The following is a 17,706-nucleotide window of genomic DNA, read 5'->3' as shown; positions in this document are numbered from 1 at the left end:
TGTTTTTACACCTCACTCCCAGAGTTTTCCATCAGGACACCATGTGCTCAACCTGTATTTTCACCCCTCAGGCTGATTATAGCACTGAGGCTCAGCTTCACAAGCAGATGTGGCTTTTCTAACTCAAGGTCAGGCCTTCAAGGATCCTGCACAGTTTCTGAGATTTGAGAAACTCTGTGTACATATCTGGTCTGCCTCCCTCCCTTTTCTTGTTCTGTTTATATCAGCAAATTTTATTATTCAAATAGCCAAAGCCATCATGCCAAAGCTGTAAGAGAAGCTCTCTGCCCCAAAGACTTTCTCTTAGGGTAATGCTGAGAAAAACACATGAGGGTGGACACGACCAAAAAGGAAAGTAGGCACATATGAACAGCATGACCTGGAGCACTGAGAACTGCATAGGAATTATCTTTGTATACATATACGCAAGTGGGTTGTTATAGTGTTTGTGTCTCACAAAGGTGCACTTTGCGTTATATGAGCTGATTTCCCATTAAATTAGTCTTACAGAGTTGCTTCGTTGTAGTATGTTGAAGGTCCCAGGGGTCACCTGGTCAGGTGTGCTAATGGGTTTTGCTCACCGTGGGCTTCCTACACCTGTGCGGATGCAGCCTGAGCACTCTGTGACACAAGGGAGGAAGGAGTAAGAAGAGGATAAGGGATTGATGAGCTAGAAGAGGAAGAAACGATCAGGCGGGAGGAGGTGGACAATAGTCATGGAGTGACTACTGACCAACCTGTAATAAAACACCCACTTTACCCTGGGGGCTGGAAACAGTGCATGTCTGGAGATAGGTCAGAGGCAAAAAGGTAATGAAAGACACTAGTCTGAGGAACATATGGAATGATACTGAGCACTTGGCATATATGAAGAGAGACCAGTTTAGACATAGAAGACAATGTGAGGAGAAAGAGGCAGCACAAAAAAACCATGAGCGGCCAATGTGTAATTAAGGCTGAAAGAGGGATCTATGAAAGAAGAGTCATGACAACTTAACAGTGCTGCTGGTCCACTGCACAACCATAGTGCTGGCAGAGGAGCATTTCCACAGCTGAGCAATGTGAACTCCAACTTCAGTGACCACCTGGATTGCCTTTCCCAAAAAGCAAAGAGGAGCTCTGTGTAAAATCTGCACTCAATTTTAGTGTCCAAGCCCAAAGTTAGAAAATATGTTTTGGTTTTGGGCCCAGCTCTAGAGCTCTGCTTGTTGTTTTTGGAGGAGGTTTGCGGGGAAGAGCACGTCTTCGCCCTGCCGGAGGGGAAGGAGTGCCCCTAGCTCAGCTTTTTGCAGTGCGTGGGGAATTGGCTGACAGGCCACACCCAAAGGGTGGTGGTAAACAGCTCCTTTTCCAAGTGGCAACCTGTCACAAGTGGAGTCCCCCAGGGATCGATATTGGGCCCAATGTTATTCAACACCTTCATAAGTGATCTGGGTAACGGGATCAAGTGTAGCCTGATGAAGTTTGCGGATGACACCAAACTGAGAGGGGAAGTAGACACTCCAGAAGGGAGAGCTGCTCTGCAGGAAGATCTGCATAGGCTGGAAGAGTGGGCCAACAAGAACCTTATGAAGTTCAACAAGGAGAAGTGTAAGTCTTGCACCTGGGAAAACATAACCCAGGAGTGCAGCACAGACTGGGATCCACGTGGCTGGAGAGCAGCTCTGTGGAAAAGGACCTGGGGGTCCTGGTGGACAGGAAGCTCAATGTGAGCGAACAGTGTGCTGCTGTGGCCAAGAAGGCCAACAGGATGCTGGGTTGCATCGAAAAGGGCATAGCCATCAGAGAGAAAGAAGTCGTCATCCCGCTCTACTCAGCGCTTGTCAGACCACACCTGGAGTACTGTGTACAGTTTAGGTCCCCGCTACACAAAAAGGATGTGGACAGGCTGGAAGGGGTCCAGAGAAGGGCCACCAAGATGATCAAAGGACTGGGAAGCCTGCCATATGAGGATAGGCTGGGAGAACTGGGTTTGTTCAGCCTTGAGAAAAGGAGGCTCAGAGGGCATCTCATCCCCATGTACCAGTACTTAAGGGGCAGCTACAAAGAAGATGGAGAATCCCTTTTCACAAGGAGTCACATGGAGAGGACAAGGGGGAATGGACACAAGTTGCTCTTGGGGAGATTCCGACTGGACACCAGGGAAATTTTTCACAATGAGGACAGTCGACCATTGGAATAATCTCCCCAGGGAAGTGGTTGACTCGGCCACGTTGGACACCTTCAAGAGTCGGCTGGACAGGGTGCTGGGCCACCTTGTCTAGACTGTGCTCTTCCTAGAAAGGTTGGACTAGATGATCCCTGAGGTCCCTTCCAACCTGTGATTCTGTGATTCTGTGTGACAGTAATATGCCCCACCAGCCCTCAGAGCAGCATGTTATAAGGTAACAAAACAAAAGTATAATTTTTCCCTGCCGTTTAACTTTTTCTACCATTTGTCTTTTTCCTTGTGGGAATCTCATCAGAATGCATGGCATTCTTTGGAGGTGTAGTATACATTTTTTCTGAAAGTCACAGGCTTAAAAACCTGTGGTAGCATCACACAGGTTTGTTTCCTGTCATTTATGGCCCTGCTGGTATGAACACTTACTTTTTTTCTAAAGCGCCTATCTTGTGGTCAGCTGCATCTGGTGCTAATACACAATTACGGTAAATTTACATTTTACCAGCTGAAATTTCCTGTAAGCCTTCTGTGGGCTAGCAATACAAAATGAAACTAAGCAAGCCCGTTCTAACAAATAAGAAATATTTTATTTTATTTCTTTGTTGTTGTTGTTGTTGGTTTTTATAACAGTAACTGGACTGGCTGCTGTCCTACCAGAGCTTGTGCCAACCACGAAAAAAGCATATGGCAAATAATAATTTTTAAGATATTTACAGACATTTTCCTCTGTCAGAATAAACCTCGATGCTCTGCAGGGCCTTATGGGTGGGGAGGTTTCTAGTGATCAGTCAGCTCTGAAGGAGCTTGCAAAAGACCTGTTTTGCTCTGTGTATCAGTCTAAGCTGTGCATAAGAACAAGAACATCATGGTTTCATACTTATTATCTCACATTAATGTGTGCAGCTCCTAGAGGTATAGTTCCCAAAGCCAAAGGGGTTTGCTTTACATGACTTCAGTAGAAGTGGCTGGTGCCATTAGATATAGGTAGTATAAGGTATTAATAAGTATTAGATAGTATATGTAGCTGAAACTGTATTCTGTAGGACTTCAACAGTGACTGGACATTCCCTACCGTGATACATATAATGAATAATGCTGGTAACAAAATTTAAAATTTTTTATCTTTCCAAGGGAAAAAGGAAGGTGATCAGAACTAGTAGCATCCATATTAGTCAGTCATTCCTACATAAAATGCTTTCCTATGTCCCCATGTTAGCCATCCAGAAGAGTGGAGGATTCAGTTTGTTCAACCCTTTGCTCTCCATTGACTAGAGAAGCCAGGAAATGTGAGAAATCTTTTTTCTCAGCTGACAATCTTTCCTCAGGCTGATCTTTCATAATCAGGGAGATGAAGATAAGCACTCACTGTGCTGGTCCAGGATGGAGGCAAGGACTACTGAACCCTGCAGCCATGGGGTTAGCTGAGCACCCCACTTACCTGGAGGGCTGAATCAAAACAGCACCACCTCGATTCAGTTTGTGGCCGGGCTGGCTGATGAAAAGAGATTTGAGGACCCACCATTCAACCTCATGTGGTGCTTTGTGCCACTCTTGGCCAAAGTGTGTGGTATGTGCCGATTCGATAACCACGTGCATGAGTTTTGCCTTGGCATTGCATAGGTGGGCGAAGAAGCAAGCTGTGTGGTGCCATACAGTTCTACATCGCTGCTGAGCAGCTTGCTTTTGCTTGGAGGAAATTGTTTCTGCAGTGCAAAGGTACCTGGGAACACTGCACGTTTTCTTTAAAGGGTGGTCCTAGGATAGCATGTCATGAAGGCACTGGGTACCTTTCAAACAGGCTGAAAGAAAGTGGGGAGCAAGCAAAACATTCAAACTACCTTTTTCTTAGGTGTATTTGCTGTTTTAAATATCTTTCCAACCTGACCTTTTGAAAACCATCTGTTTACACATCCCACACACAGCTAGATCAGCAGTGTGAGGCAGTGCTGGCCCCTGAGGCTAAAAATGCAGAGCTGAGTGGGGTATAACTGCCCTGCTTGCAACACACCAGCCATGCGTGCCCTTTGCCTGGCCTCCCCCACTGGGAGCCAGGGGCTGATCCAGGCCTGGGAGATGGCAGGGCTCCTGCACTCTCCTTGGGGCTAGTGTAGAGGCTGTGGCTGCATGGGGCTGTAGTGTGACCTTAGTCATCTCCCAGAAGTTCCTGGCTGCTGTGTATGACACCTCAGTGTCACATGGCCTGGGTTAGAACAGTCATCAAAGGGGTCTTGGCCATCAAGGGCAGTATATGCTGTGCACCTGTGCCAGGATGAGGGGGCTGTGGGACAGCCTGACAGCTGTCCTCCCTGGTGCATGGCACCACGAGCCATTCTGCTCCAGATGACTTGGAGTGTACACCTTTTCATGGCCATTTTCTGCATCCTGACTGGACTGGAAACCATAGGAAAAAGAGCTTCACTACCTTGATCCTTAACAGGAATTTATGGCTGGTTGTTACTATAGTTGCATATTACAGAGAACAGATTCATAAAAGGATGTACCCAAAGGCATGGTGCTAATCAGTGCCTTGGTACTTTTAATTTAGGCACCCGGATCTGGCTGTGCAGTTCCCACAGCATCTGCCCTTCTCATGCAGAAGACATGGGAGTGTAGGAGAGGGTGAAAGCTTCCCCGAGAAAGTGGATTTCTTCACTGCAGTGTCACAGAAACCATATGCATCAAACAGATGTTCCTGGTAGGAGCCTTCTATAGCTTAGCTGTATGACTAAAATCCCAAACACAAAGTCATTGTGTGGATATGCATGCACATATGGACATATATGAGCAGCCCAGACTCATCCCAGATTCTGCAAGTACAAGATTTTTGGATGCAATTTCAAAATTCCTGACTGTGCTTTGTTTCAGTAATAGTAATGGACTATAGCCATTTAAGGCTGTAACCTGGCTTGGGTGAAGACAGAGCTGCCCTCAAGGTCTGCCGGAGCTGCAGGCACTTTGCTTTCCTTGTCACAAGATGCAACTTCTCAGTGTACAATCAACTTGAGCAGACTTTTATTTTGATTTGGGAGGAAGGAGGAAGCACCTCTGACAAACTCACTGAGGAAGATACAGTAGGTGAGAGTACTTTCAGAAGGTCATACAACACAGCAGGGGGACCTGGCCTCAGCAAGCGAAGCAGAAGATGCAACTCTATTAGAAACAAATGGGAGGGTGGTCTGTAAGCAGAGGTGGGAGCTGACAGCCATCCATTGACCTCCGAAGTTGGTGGAGACCACGGAACAGCATATAGGAAGAATTCAGTGGTCCCTTCTCTGGCATTTTGTAGAGAGATGTAAAAGGACTTAGTGAAGGCTGGCGCACATGAGTGATTTGCATTGCACTTTATCAACTACCAAAGGAACGAATGAATAGTTTCATACCACAGCAACAACTCCCACTAAATACGAGTTGGTATTTGGCATTAAATTGGAAAGTACACCTCTATAGTTTGCATGTAGAGCTAAAATTTAGAAGAACATGATCCAAGACCTAGCAGGGTCCTTGTGCCACAGGATAAATGTGCAATATCAGACTGACCCTTAATTAACAAATATGAAGTCTGATTTCACCCATTTGAATTTCAATGGCTTTATCCTTCCCTTTTCAGCTTTCATTTTCACTCACCTCTGTTGATGGTTATCATTCATTCTTAGATTCTCTTTATCTGATATTTCTTTAGTCATACTTTTCATGTTGTTTCGTGCCATATCAGTTAAGTTCTTTGAGGACTGATAAGCCTGGTTTCAGATTTTCATGAAAAGACATCTGAAGAGATGATCCTATCCACATATAGAACCACTGGTTTGCTTTGAAAATGTCCACTTTTCCAAATGATAGATCTATCTTCTGATTCCTGTACTCCAACGGAGTAGCTGTTCCCAGTCTTTCCTGACTTCTCCCTGGCCAGACTCAGTATCCCAAACTCATCCAACAGTTAACTGCCGTTTTTTGTCTCAACACCTTGGATTTTGCGATACATCCTTTCCCTACCTGTAGTTTCATCTGTTTGTTTAAACCGAGGATCTTCCTCTTCACTTGCTCCAACTTGCTGTGGAGGTTTCTCAGGCTATGTGTGGACACCTGTTCTTGCTGTTTTGGTAGTTTATATCCTTCACTCTTATTTCTTAATAATCTCATTCACAGGTAGGCATTCAGCTTTATCTCTGTGTTGAGGAAAATTCACTCCACCCCTTCAATTTGTCCTTTTCTACCCAAACTAAAGCCCCTGTGGTCTCTATGAATGACCAACATCAACTTCAGTTCATTAAGGTCAAATGGAGTCATACTTTTCTTCCTAAGTCGCTTCTTTCTAAGTCCAGGCTAGCCACCTTTCCTCAAGCCTGTAAGTCAGGTATCTCCTTTAGGTCAGCTCTCTTTGAGATCCCAGTTGTCACTGAGTTTTGCAAGTTCTACAGACTCTACAAATGCATCGCTGCCGAACACAACACTACTTCTAGCTACGCAGTTAAAAATTAACAGCCAGGTTTTTACTGTATCTTCATTTTAGTTCTTTTTCTTCTCCAGAACCCTTTTTCTGGCCTTGAGCATGTAGTCTTCTTGTTTGTGCTGGTTCAAGATGTTTCAATCTTAGCTTTCTCAGGGTGTCACATTAACCAGGTTGCCATCCCTACTGCATCCTTCACAGATATCCCTTTCTTCTTTGTGTCAAAATTTAAATGTATGCATTGTCATGGCTTTTTACCCTCCCTCTCATCTTCTGTGCATTGTAGAGATGTCTTCACACATTGAACTACATCATGGTTATACACCATTTCTAAGAAAGGATTGGGTTGTTTCAGAACCTGATGGTGTCCAGTTTCAGCAGTATGAGAAAGTAGACAGGAGTTTCCTCACTCAGCTACATGTCTGCTGGCTTGGTATGAATTATCAGCAAATACTGGTATTAATTCAGGGATAAAAGTCTTACAGGCCATATGTCTGCTTCAGATTGGTCTTCTAAACTCAGTCCTACCATGTTTCATTCAAAAGCTGCTCAGATAAATGTGCGTACACAAACTGGTGAGACCTACCAGGGTCCTACCAGACCTACCATTTTTCATATATTTTCTTGAATTTTTTGGTAGCAACTCCCTGGATAAAGGCTGCACTTATTTGAGGTAGTTGTGCTTGTGATACGAACTTAGGATGGGCCTCTTGTTAGTGCCTTTGGCCCCACAGCCTCCTGTATGCACAAGACTCAGGAGCAGCCTGTGGTTTCACTATTTTTTTTTTTTCTAGCAGAAAAACCCCTCTCACAACTGTAGCCTCTGCTATGGGGAAATTGGTTAGCCTCATATGGCACACCCTGATCATGTTTCCCAACAGCGTAAAGCTGAGGTAGAATACCAAAAGATTTAACAACTTCTACCTGGAAAGTCCTGTGTCTGAAAGTGGAGAACATGAGGTCAGACCGTTTGCCTCAGGAATTCAAAAAGCCCTACAACAAATTGAAATTTTCTAGCCAACAGAAATAAACAATTCAGTAAATCCATGGTATTTTCTAGAACTTTTTCATTAAGAAGGGAGTGGAGAAATGAAAGCAAACCTCCCAGAGTTCCTGCTGTACATATGAATTTTTCTTGTAAACCATCTCACCAGCTTTATTACCTTCACTTTGAAATATCTATTTTGCTATGTATCTCAAGAGGAATATTAATGTAATATTAAATATCTAACCCTACAGTATAAGCAGCTTGGAATGAAAGATAGTAAGAAAAAAGTTCGTTTTTATTTTCATCCTTCCCAAAAGTTATAACAATGAAACATTGTGACCCAGGGCTCCAGCTGGGAAACTCCAAATTCCATCTTAAACAAAAGTAAATGAGTGTTGCCAGGTAAGCTCTGGCACAAATTTTAGCTTTTATAAAATGTAGATTAACAAATCCTAAAATTCTACAAGAGTAATGCAACTATTCCTACAGCTTCTGCAGTCCAGTTTGTCATCTCTTTGGAATCCCGTTTGCTCAGCAAATAGCTTTACTATAAGACAGTAACCCCAATGCTGCAGTGGTAACTGCTCAAGAACATGAAAAAGTAATTTAGAGCTGAAGTCATACATGTAATTATCACTTCAACTTAACAGCAAATGAGTAAACCAGCCTAGAAAGTACAGACATTTAAACTACAGACATAAATTGCTTTATTAGTCTAAGATACTGAACATGGGGAAATCAATGTGCGTATGTTTCCACTTGCTGAAAAATGTTATCTTCCTTGGGAAAAAGGTAGGAGCAGGAGAGAAAGGCTTGACGAGCTGGATGGAAACATTCAATGAATTCAGCCTCTCCTGAAGAGGCATGCAACAAATGTGGATGCTGTAATGCTCCACACACTCATGCACACATCCCATCCTTTGCAGCAACCCCTGAAGCTGGGTTGATTTACCCCTCAGCTGTGGAAATGATGATTCACCTGCAGCAATAAAGGAGATCGCGGCAACCAGCCTGCATCAGGATGTGACCCCAGAGCTTTAGGCTGCCTTCCTCTGTCCCCCAGGCTGGGGACCACAGACTTGTTCCCTCACAGGTACTCATCCCTGTGTGAGCTCAGTCAAGACATGCTCCTCTCTTCAATTGCAGCTGTCAAGTGAACACTCACTATAGCTTTGTACCTAAACAAGTTTATCACCAGCCACATTTTCCTTCTCATTCTTCAACTGAGATAACCCATTTCCATGATGTTCATTTGCTCTGCCTTTCTGAATCTGCAATACAGATGTGTCTGAGCAATTTTTAATTACCATGGGTGATAACCTTTTTAATGCATATTTTTAAAATCTTATTTTTAATGAGTATGAACAATTAATTATTTTCTTGTAAAACATTATCAATCAATAGGTAATACAGTCTCTCTCTATGCCCTTGTAGTTATAACCACCCTTGACTTGACATTAGCCACTCCTTCTCACTGTTTTCTGTACTATCTTGGAAAAGTAACCACAACCTGTTCTTTGTTGCCCATATATTTTTATTACTTTATTGTCACTTTGCTTTTATGAGTCAGCCAGACAGCTTTTTCAATAGCCCTGTGACTAATTTAGTGCCTTTTTTTCTACAGACAGCTACACCAAAGAGCTCCTAAATAAGATCATTTAAGTGCTACTTTAATAAGTTGCGTTTTAACTCTTTGCTCCTTCGTTGCAAACTGTACTCACTGCTTCGCTCTGACCACAGCTGAGTAAGATCACAGTGGGATTAATTCCTCTTCTTAATAAAAGTTGGTTCACCTCAACATTGTTACAGTTGGCTAGACCATCTCTGCTTGCAAGCGGTCCAGCAAGAGCAGGTATGTATGCTATGTATTAGAGATATGCAGGAATCCATGGCTCCTTTGAGCAATACCTCGCTGTGAGCTATGGTAGCAGTTACCCTCCATTTCACAAGGTCTATGGTTTGGTTTTCTGTTGTTTTAGCTACCTCTGCAAGCTGAAGGCAGGCAGGGGTTGGAGCTGAGCTGCATGCAATGTTTCTGGCAGGTCCACACAGCTCAGTAATTCTTAAAATCATGTGTCTGGTGAAAAGAAAATTTGGCTTACCTCTGGCACTTTGAGACGTATGTGGTGATAAAAAACCACTATCAGATGGTGATACTGCATTGGACCTTTTCTTCTGAATTTCTTTCCAGACCTTCCTCTCACCACAGCCTTCTCAAAAGCACGAGAGCTAGCATTTCCTTTTCAACTATTTTATTTAATAGTTAAACTCAAGTGTGTAGTCAAGGTGCTAAGTATAAATGAATTAATTCTGCTCCAGAAAAGTGGTTTTTTGGGCAAGTTGCTTGAATGTCGGCATCTCTCCGTAAGATAAAATGTTGTGTGCCTGTACTTTGGGGTGGCGAAGCAGGACTATAGCAAAAGGAAATTCATCTTTCTCTTGGGCTAACCCTCAGTCAGACATTTTTAAACTCCACGCCATCTATCCCCAGTCAGTCCTCCTTGGAGGTGAAAAACAGTAACAGCGCTCATGCTGATATGTCAGAATAACAAAAGCTACTTTGATGCTGATTTTGTTACACATGTCTTTGCATATTCCTGTGGCTGAGGAGGTATTGTACAGGAGGAGTCCTCTAACTCAAATAGAGACAAACTGAGAATAATTACCAGGAAGAAAATAAGAGTAAAAAGGAGCAAAACCCACAGACTTTCCTGTGAAGATAAAACCAGTTAGCTACAGGTAAGAAATAGCCAAACAAGAAGTAAAACTCCCACACTTAATTGTTAGACTCATTATTTCTTATGTGGGTGAGGAAGAATCTCTCCAATTAATGGATACCATAAAAGATGAAAGGGACAGAGCCTAACAGTATTGGCTCAACTGAATTAGCTAGCAATATTTGATAGGATCTCACAAGGTGCTACTAAGTTTCCTAAACCTAGTATGTAAATGAGTGTGACAGAAAAGAATAAAGAGCAGAGAGAAGATGAAGATGGTTATAATGAAGTCAAATAAGTGTTTTTAGAAACTGCTAAAGTGCATAGCTGAATGATGTGCAGTCTTCTTAAGATATGGAGGCTGAGGATGGAGAAATGGTGGTTTGGGCTTTTCTGAAAACAAACATGCCTATATTAATGCAAACACCCATACATTAATCTGATAGAGATTTCCTTCGCGCTCAGCCAGCATTATCTGGGTCACATCTCATGGGCTCTGTAAGAAAATATGAGTTTTGACCCTACCTGGATTCAGGAAGGCTGTGCTCTGGAAAAGGCCAAGCAGGGTAACAAATCAGAGAACTTTCCTGGGAGCGGGAGAAAAAGAGAGACAGGTAACCAGAGAGAAAAATGTCTAGTTATAAAAAAGTCATAAGAAAGCAGTGGAAATTTGAAACAGAAACGAGGACTGAGGAAGATGGTTAAAACCAGTCCAATACTTTTTCCTATCTGAGCCACTAAGCAGATGCTCAGCTGTAGCTCATTCACTCTGAATATGAGGCCAGAGAAGGTACTGGGGAGCACAGGCACCAGCAGGAGCAGAGTTTTCCATTTGGGAAGAGGGGGAGGGCAGATGTATTTCATATTTTGTCCCACCCGGAGGCAAGGGCTGACTCGGAGATCCTGGCTTGATATTTCCCAAGACCCCTGGCCATCACTACACTGAGCTTTCATAAATGCCCCACAGAGAAAAGCACACAAGCACCCTGCCCTGGAAATGATAGATCATGCTGACAAATAACTCAAAAAGAAGTCTATGGATTATTAAAAACATCTTCCTAAAAATTATTTTTCTGTATTGTCAGCCATTTTCTCACACAGTTTCAGAAAGTTTATTAGAAATGCCCCTTTGGAGCAGAAAATGGCCTAGCAAAATTGAAAATATGTTAATTGATGTTGTACATGGTCTAACAAAATAAAAAATATGTGAAATTAGTGCTATATAGATAAAAAGAGTACCTAGAGCTATTAAACAATTGTAGGAGGACAGACCTTCAGACCAGATTTATTCCTTGGCTCTAGTCGGAGTCTAGAGGTCAGACAGCCCTATCCACGTCCTCAGAGAGCACCTCTGGTTTGAGACACGGCTTTCAGTAGGTGGGTTGCACGGGTAGTCAGACATCACGTCTGTAAAAAGTGCAAATGAAATTATATTTGGGGTTGTAATTTTTTAAAAAAAGCTTTTTTTAAGGCATGTGAAATGTTTATTGGGAAGGAACTTTTATCACTGGATAGAAACTACTTAGCCAAAGTGACTTTTACTTTTCATCTGAGAGTCTGTTTTTCTCTGTGCAGGTTAAAAGATACTTATTTTGTCCATCTGTGTATAGCTGATTTTGGAGATACAGGCACAAATGCATGAGAATTTCTTTTTCCAATTGCTGTTCTTTCCCTACAGTGTGTTCATGTAACATTTATGTGGTTGGTCTATACGTAATTTTAGAATTCATAAGAACTCTCTGAAAATGAAAAGCTAGCTTACTAAGACGGGTGCAAGGTTTTAAAATGAATAATGTTTTCCATTTATATCCATGTCACTAGCCACTTGTGATAAATACCATCTCAGAAGTATACCAAGTGATTTTTTGCAGTGCTCAAGAAGCAAATAATTTTTACAAAGTCTATGGAAAAAAACCAGTTGATAGATAGGCAACATGAACTTCATCAGCTGTGTAGCACGTATGGACTTTCATCACTGTATGTTTCAGATAAGAAATCTCAACAATTTAGTGGTTCATATATTATTTTTCTTAAACTTCTCTGTTAATCTACAAACTAAAAGAACAAGCACATGAATGACACAAGGCGAGTGACAGCATTTTATATATTTTCTACAAACTGCTGAAAAGTACCATATACATTTTAAATTAATTGTCTTCTGGTATTTTATGTACTTTGAGAATTTTGTCATTTATCAATAAATTATGGCCCTTCCATAAATTCACAGCCATTTTATTCCAAACATTCTTCTGCTGGGCTAAATGGGGGAAAGGACTTTAGCACATTTATTTGTAATCAAACCCAAAACAGTTTAGCTTTACAGTGAGTAATGAAATCTTTCCAGCATTAGGTAAAAACTGTTCCCTGAGTGTCTGGAGTGGCCAAGAGAGAAGCATGATTCAGGAACCAAAACACTGCAAGTCTGGACCATCCAAATTAAATAGAGCCCATGGTGTGTAGTGGGTTTCTGATGACGTGAAGCAACCCACTTTCTTCATACTTCGCAATACTGTATACCAGGTGCAAATGTGAGGAATTTTAACACTATTTAGGGAAAATAAGAATATTCTTAGGAAGTAACATTAATGCTCATGATTCTTTTTGATATAAAATCATGAAAGTGCAAGATCTATACTAAAGTATTAACCTCTTCTATACTCTTTCTTTTATTAAAGTCATTTGTTTGGACCCACCACTCAAGGTTAAAAAAAAAGCCTTATATGGATATCTAGAATACAATTACCCAATTCAAATCACTTTTAAATTGAAAGGAATATTTCCATTGAATTCTGTGAATTTTTAAATCAATCAACTTGTAACAGAAACCTCAAGAGGCACCAGCTGCACAAGGAATTCTATGCTTCAAGTGAACAGCGTCCAACTGGCTTTTCACTACAGATAGTAAAGAACTGCTCATGGTCATTGCAGTAAATTGGGTAAGACTGAGTTCTTTAGCATTTGTTTAGCCTGGTAGCCAAATTTTCAATTCAGGTTAGTATTTTAAACATTAGTTGCACCACTCAATAGTTCCTTGAAATAGCGTAGTCATGTAAATACAGCTCAAGTGGGGAGGAAATATTTTATAAAATCAAAAAAAATCAAATTTTTATTTATAGAAAAGCATTATTTACATAGTGTTTCTGTTCAATGGTCCTTCTAAAGATGAAGCTAAAATGGGAAGTCTAACTTTGTTCGTATAAGAACATAAATCATTGATACCTACAGTCTTTGAAGATACAACCAGAAACCTGTGGAGGAGGACACAGGACAACAATGCAGGGAGATGTGAAAGTGGACTGAGGACAGAGTTGTGCATGGCCTAGAGGAAGAGAAGCCAGTAAGCAACATCTGTTGTTTGACTTTCAGGACCCTAGAATAAGGGTGAGTGTGGGGGAATTTCCTTACCACTGGTGACATTAACAGCCTGAGGATAACCTAAAATCATGAGTTGTGGAATGACTTTCCTTCAAAGTGTCATTGGCTTTGGGTTCATTGTATATGATGATACACTTTTCAAGAATACTTTTGTGTGGAAATTATTATGGAAATAGATATATTTTATTGCATCTTGTTTACATACATCTTGTTGGCATAGATTCAGTCTGTGAAGAAGTACTGAGTGTCATTTACTCCTGTTAATAATATCATCTGGAAAACTTCCAGCTCCTTATGAGCATGATCCTATAAGCAGCACACTGGAAAGAGTAGTGAGTCCAGCCATGAACACATGAAATCCTCAGCCATGTCTGAACAATATACCACTATATGTATCACTGACCAAAACCTGCATATTGTATCACATGTGCATGCTGTGTATCTCCACATACCCAGCAGATATATGACTTCAAAGGAGATCCAAAAATTCTGTACAGGACCTGATCCTGGGAAACACTACATGCATGCAAACGAAAGGTGTTGGAGTGGCAATAACTCACAGACCTGGGTTGATTTAGAGACCAGATTTTCCTGACTGGCTTGCTTTCTTTTTTGTAAGGTCAAGGTCGTCTTAGACCTGTGATTTGGGGTAAATCCCGCAAAGGACACATTTGCCTGTAAATTAGAAGTGAGCATGGAGTGGAGCAGGAGTTTCCTACCCACTTTGTGCAACAGAGAACTGAGCCCTCTTTGATTTTGATTTCCCTCTGGCATGATGTGACCACCATACAGCCACAGCTGGTTTTGCCATGGATCAAGGAATTACCCTGCTTACTTCTGCAGGTAAATTTTTTGCATAGATCTTCCTTATTGCTTCCCAGGAAGAGTTTTCTCACTGTGAGAGAGAACCTTGGAAAGAAAAGAGTAAAAGAGGAAGCTGGAAGATGGGTGGCCTTATTTTGCTACCTTGCATCAGGACCAGCTGCTACATAATGCACCCAGAAGTCATATTTGTTGCTGTTGCTAGACCATTATACTGCTCCTCACCTACTTCAGCAGCCTACATACATCCCATGCAGTACAGAAGTTGCTGTTATCACTTCTCTGTCTCACATACGTTAGCAGAGAGGTGAGAGTTTTTGCATGAATAGCTATTTTGGGCTGAAAATCCCACACCAGTCTCCACACACCACCTCCAGACCTTTTTAGACTTCTTTATTATTCCTGCTTCCCACTGACCAAAATAATACCATGGTCACTCCTAGACTAGTGGAGGAAGATAACCACAAAGACAGATTTGAGCTGACAGCCTTCACCCAGGGGTCCTGCCAGGACTCAAGGGTGAAACAGCTGAACTACAGGGTGTGGGGGATCTAATTTGCTCTTGAGTCTGCCCCTATACCAGGGGTGCACAAGGCTATCAGTTTTCTAAAAGGCCTCATGGGATTCTCAGAAAACTGCAAACCAGTAAAGCTGACATCCCTACCACACAATACCAAGGCAGAGTGGGCCCATAGATAATTGTGGTGCACAAGAGAACAGTAACTATGACATTTGTGACAGAATATACCACTCTTCTTGGTTATACTAGAGTTTACCTTAGAGACAGTGAATTTACAGACAAGGAGGAGCCACAATAACATCATGTTCTTCAATCTTTAAAAGAATCTCAGCTGAGTCTCACCGTAAAGCTACCAAAGAAGTTAAGCTATTCAGTTTTAAGAAAGTCCTCACGTAACTATGCAACTGGTTAAAAGATAAGAAGTAAGGGGTAGGAATCAGTGAATGTTTTTTACAGTAAAGTGGGTTCAGTCATGAGAAGGCTTGCCTGAGGCCTGTGCCATTTAATGTAGCCATCAGCAATTTGGCATCAGGATGGCCTGTGTAATAATTAAGTTTGCTGGTGTACTAAGTTATTCAGGATACCCGAGAGGAAGTCTGGCTGCAAAGAACTATTAAAAGACTTCAAAATACCAGGTGACAAGGCAATAAAATGGCAGATTAAAACCAGTGCTGACAACATGCAAGAGCAGACAGTAAGGGCGGAATCAATATGCTGCAGAAGTGATGCATAAACTGTAGCAACTTTCTGAGACAATGCTATCTTTTCTTTTGATTTTTCCCCTTTCTAATTTTAACTACTAGGTAGTGGATAGTATCTTTTCACTCCTGTGCTTGCACTTCTATTAACTCTCTCAGGTTGCTGAGAAAAGAGTTGGAAAAATTAGTGCTGACCTTCAAATGTGGTCTTGTGGAGGCTGATTTTTATGATGTTCTTCTTTAACACCATTATCATATTAACAGAGTAAAGTGAGTTTATAAGCAGTTTATCTTAAGCACCCTGTAGAAATGGGTCTCACAGACTTACACTGAGTAGGGAAAATTCAAGGGGAAGCCAATATGAGAAACAAATTATTTGGTTTTCTTTGAGTGGTTAGGTAACTATGGCAGCTCTGGTGGATCTCTGCAATGTCTGGTGTCAGATTTAACATGAAAGGTATAAAGATGCTTTAAAAAAAATCCAGTTGGAAATAAGGATACGTTAAAATAAGACAAAAAATCCCAACCAAACAAACAAAAACCCCCAAACTACTGAAATCAGAGTGTACAAACACACTTTACCAGCAGTGCCAGCCGCTACTGTATCTCCCAGTTTCTCGTTCTGTCCCTACTTTTCTGCCTTTGCTACCCAGCACTAAGATGAGAAGAACCTGGGAAATTATGTGACTGAGCAATAACCTCCTCCAAAACCCTTGCTGTTTTGAGCCAGATTTAATGGGCAGAAATGCATGGGACAGCCCAGCACAGAAAATGGCACAGGCTTGGGTATATGCAGCTAAGGCAGGATAGATGGGTAAATGTTATTCCAGCTGGATGTATGGCAATGGCCTTAATTGTTTTTCTATGGACCACTTTGGCAAAGTGTGGAAGGACTGTAGACTTTTCAGTTCATAGTCTAATAAAGTAGCTCCTAAACAGTCCTGGCTAGAAATTAAAAGAATAGAGTATTAATTTAATCAGGAGTAGTGGGGACACTCCCTGATTCACTGCCAATGGCTAATGAAACTTTAACCTTTCCTGTCAGGTTTTTCATTTTTCCTTCTCTCTTCTCTTCCCTTCCCTTCTCTTCCCTTCTCTTCCCTTCTTTCTCTCCTCTCCTCTCCTCTCCTCTTTCTCGTCTCTTTCTCTTCTCCTTTTCTCTTTCTTCTTTTTCTTTTCTCTTTTTTTTTTCATTAGAAGTTGCTACAGTTGGCTTTGCTTCCCTGGAGGGCAGCTAATCTCTTTTAAGTAATACCTCATGAAAGAGCATGTTCACAGAAAGACACATTACCCATGTTAAATGCACACTGAGGCTTCTCATGCTTAGTCCTGGAATGGGAGAAATCCCACGGTGTTATTTCACTTGCATCTCACATGCATATGCATGTCTGTGATGAGTACAAACAAGAACAGCTGTTTCCTTCAAAATCAGTTCAAGTCTCCAGGATTACTGAGTCACTTCGTTATGACTCTAAAATGAGGATATGAATGAAGGTATCTTACATCAGGAGAGACAGCTGGGCCCGTGGAAGTAGGAAGGGCTGCAACAATTACAACTAAAATTGTTGGGCTTATTACAACTAAACTTTGGACTCGGTGAGGTGCCATTTCTGGAATTTGCTGATTCAGGCAAACTTCGGAGGGAAGTTGGAGGTTCTGTGTTGGCAGAAATTGCAAGTAGAACCTGTGACATTCCCAATCAGCCCAACCAGTGCCCCCAGATAATTTTCTTGGTAAACCCCTGAGGACCTGAGAATTTGGAAGCCCCACCAACTCCCCTCCCCATTCCCAAGCCCAAACACAAGCTGCTGAGACTGGCCAAAGCCTGAGCAGCCCCTGGCCTCCAGCTTGTACCACTCTCACAGAGCCCAGCAGATGGGCTGACCTTGATCTAGGCTCCATAACCTTGACTTGCAGAGAAATTCAAATGTGTCTCTTTTTTTAAGTCAGAGTAACAACAAATTTAGAGGATCAATGC

This window comes from Phalacrocorax aristotelis, chromosome 1 (assembly GCF_949628215.1).
Source record: "Phalacrocorax aristotelis chromosome 1, bGulAri2.1, whole genome shotgun sequence".
NCBI classification, from domain to species: domain Eukaryota; kingdom Metazoa; phylum Chordata; class Aves; order Suliformes; family Phalacrocoracidae; genus Phalacrocorax; species Phalacrocorax aristotelis.
The sequence above is the reverse complement of the archived record's forward strand: the minus strand, read 5'-3'. Positions refer to the sequence as shown.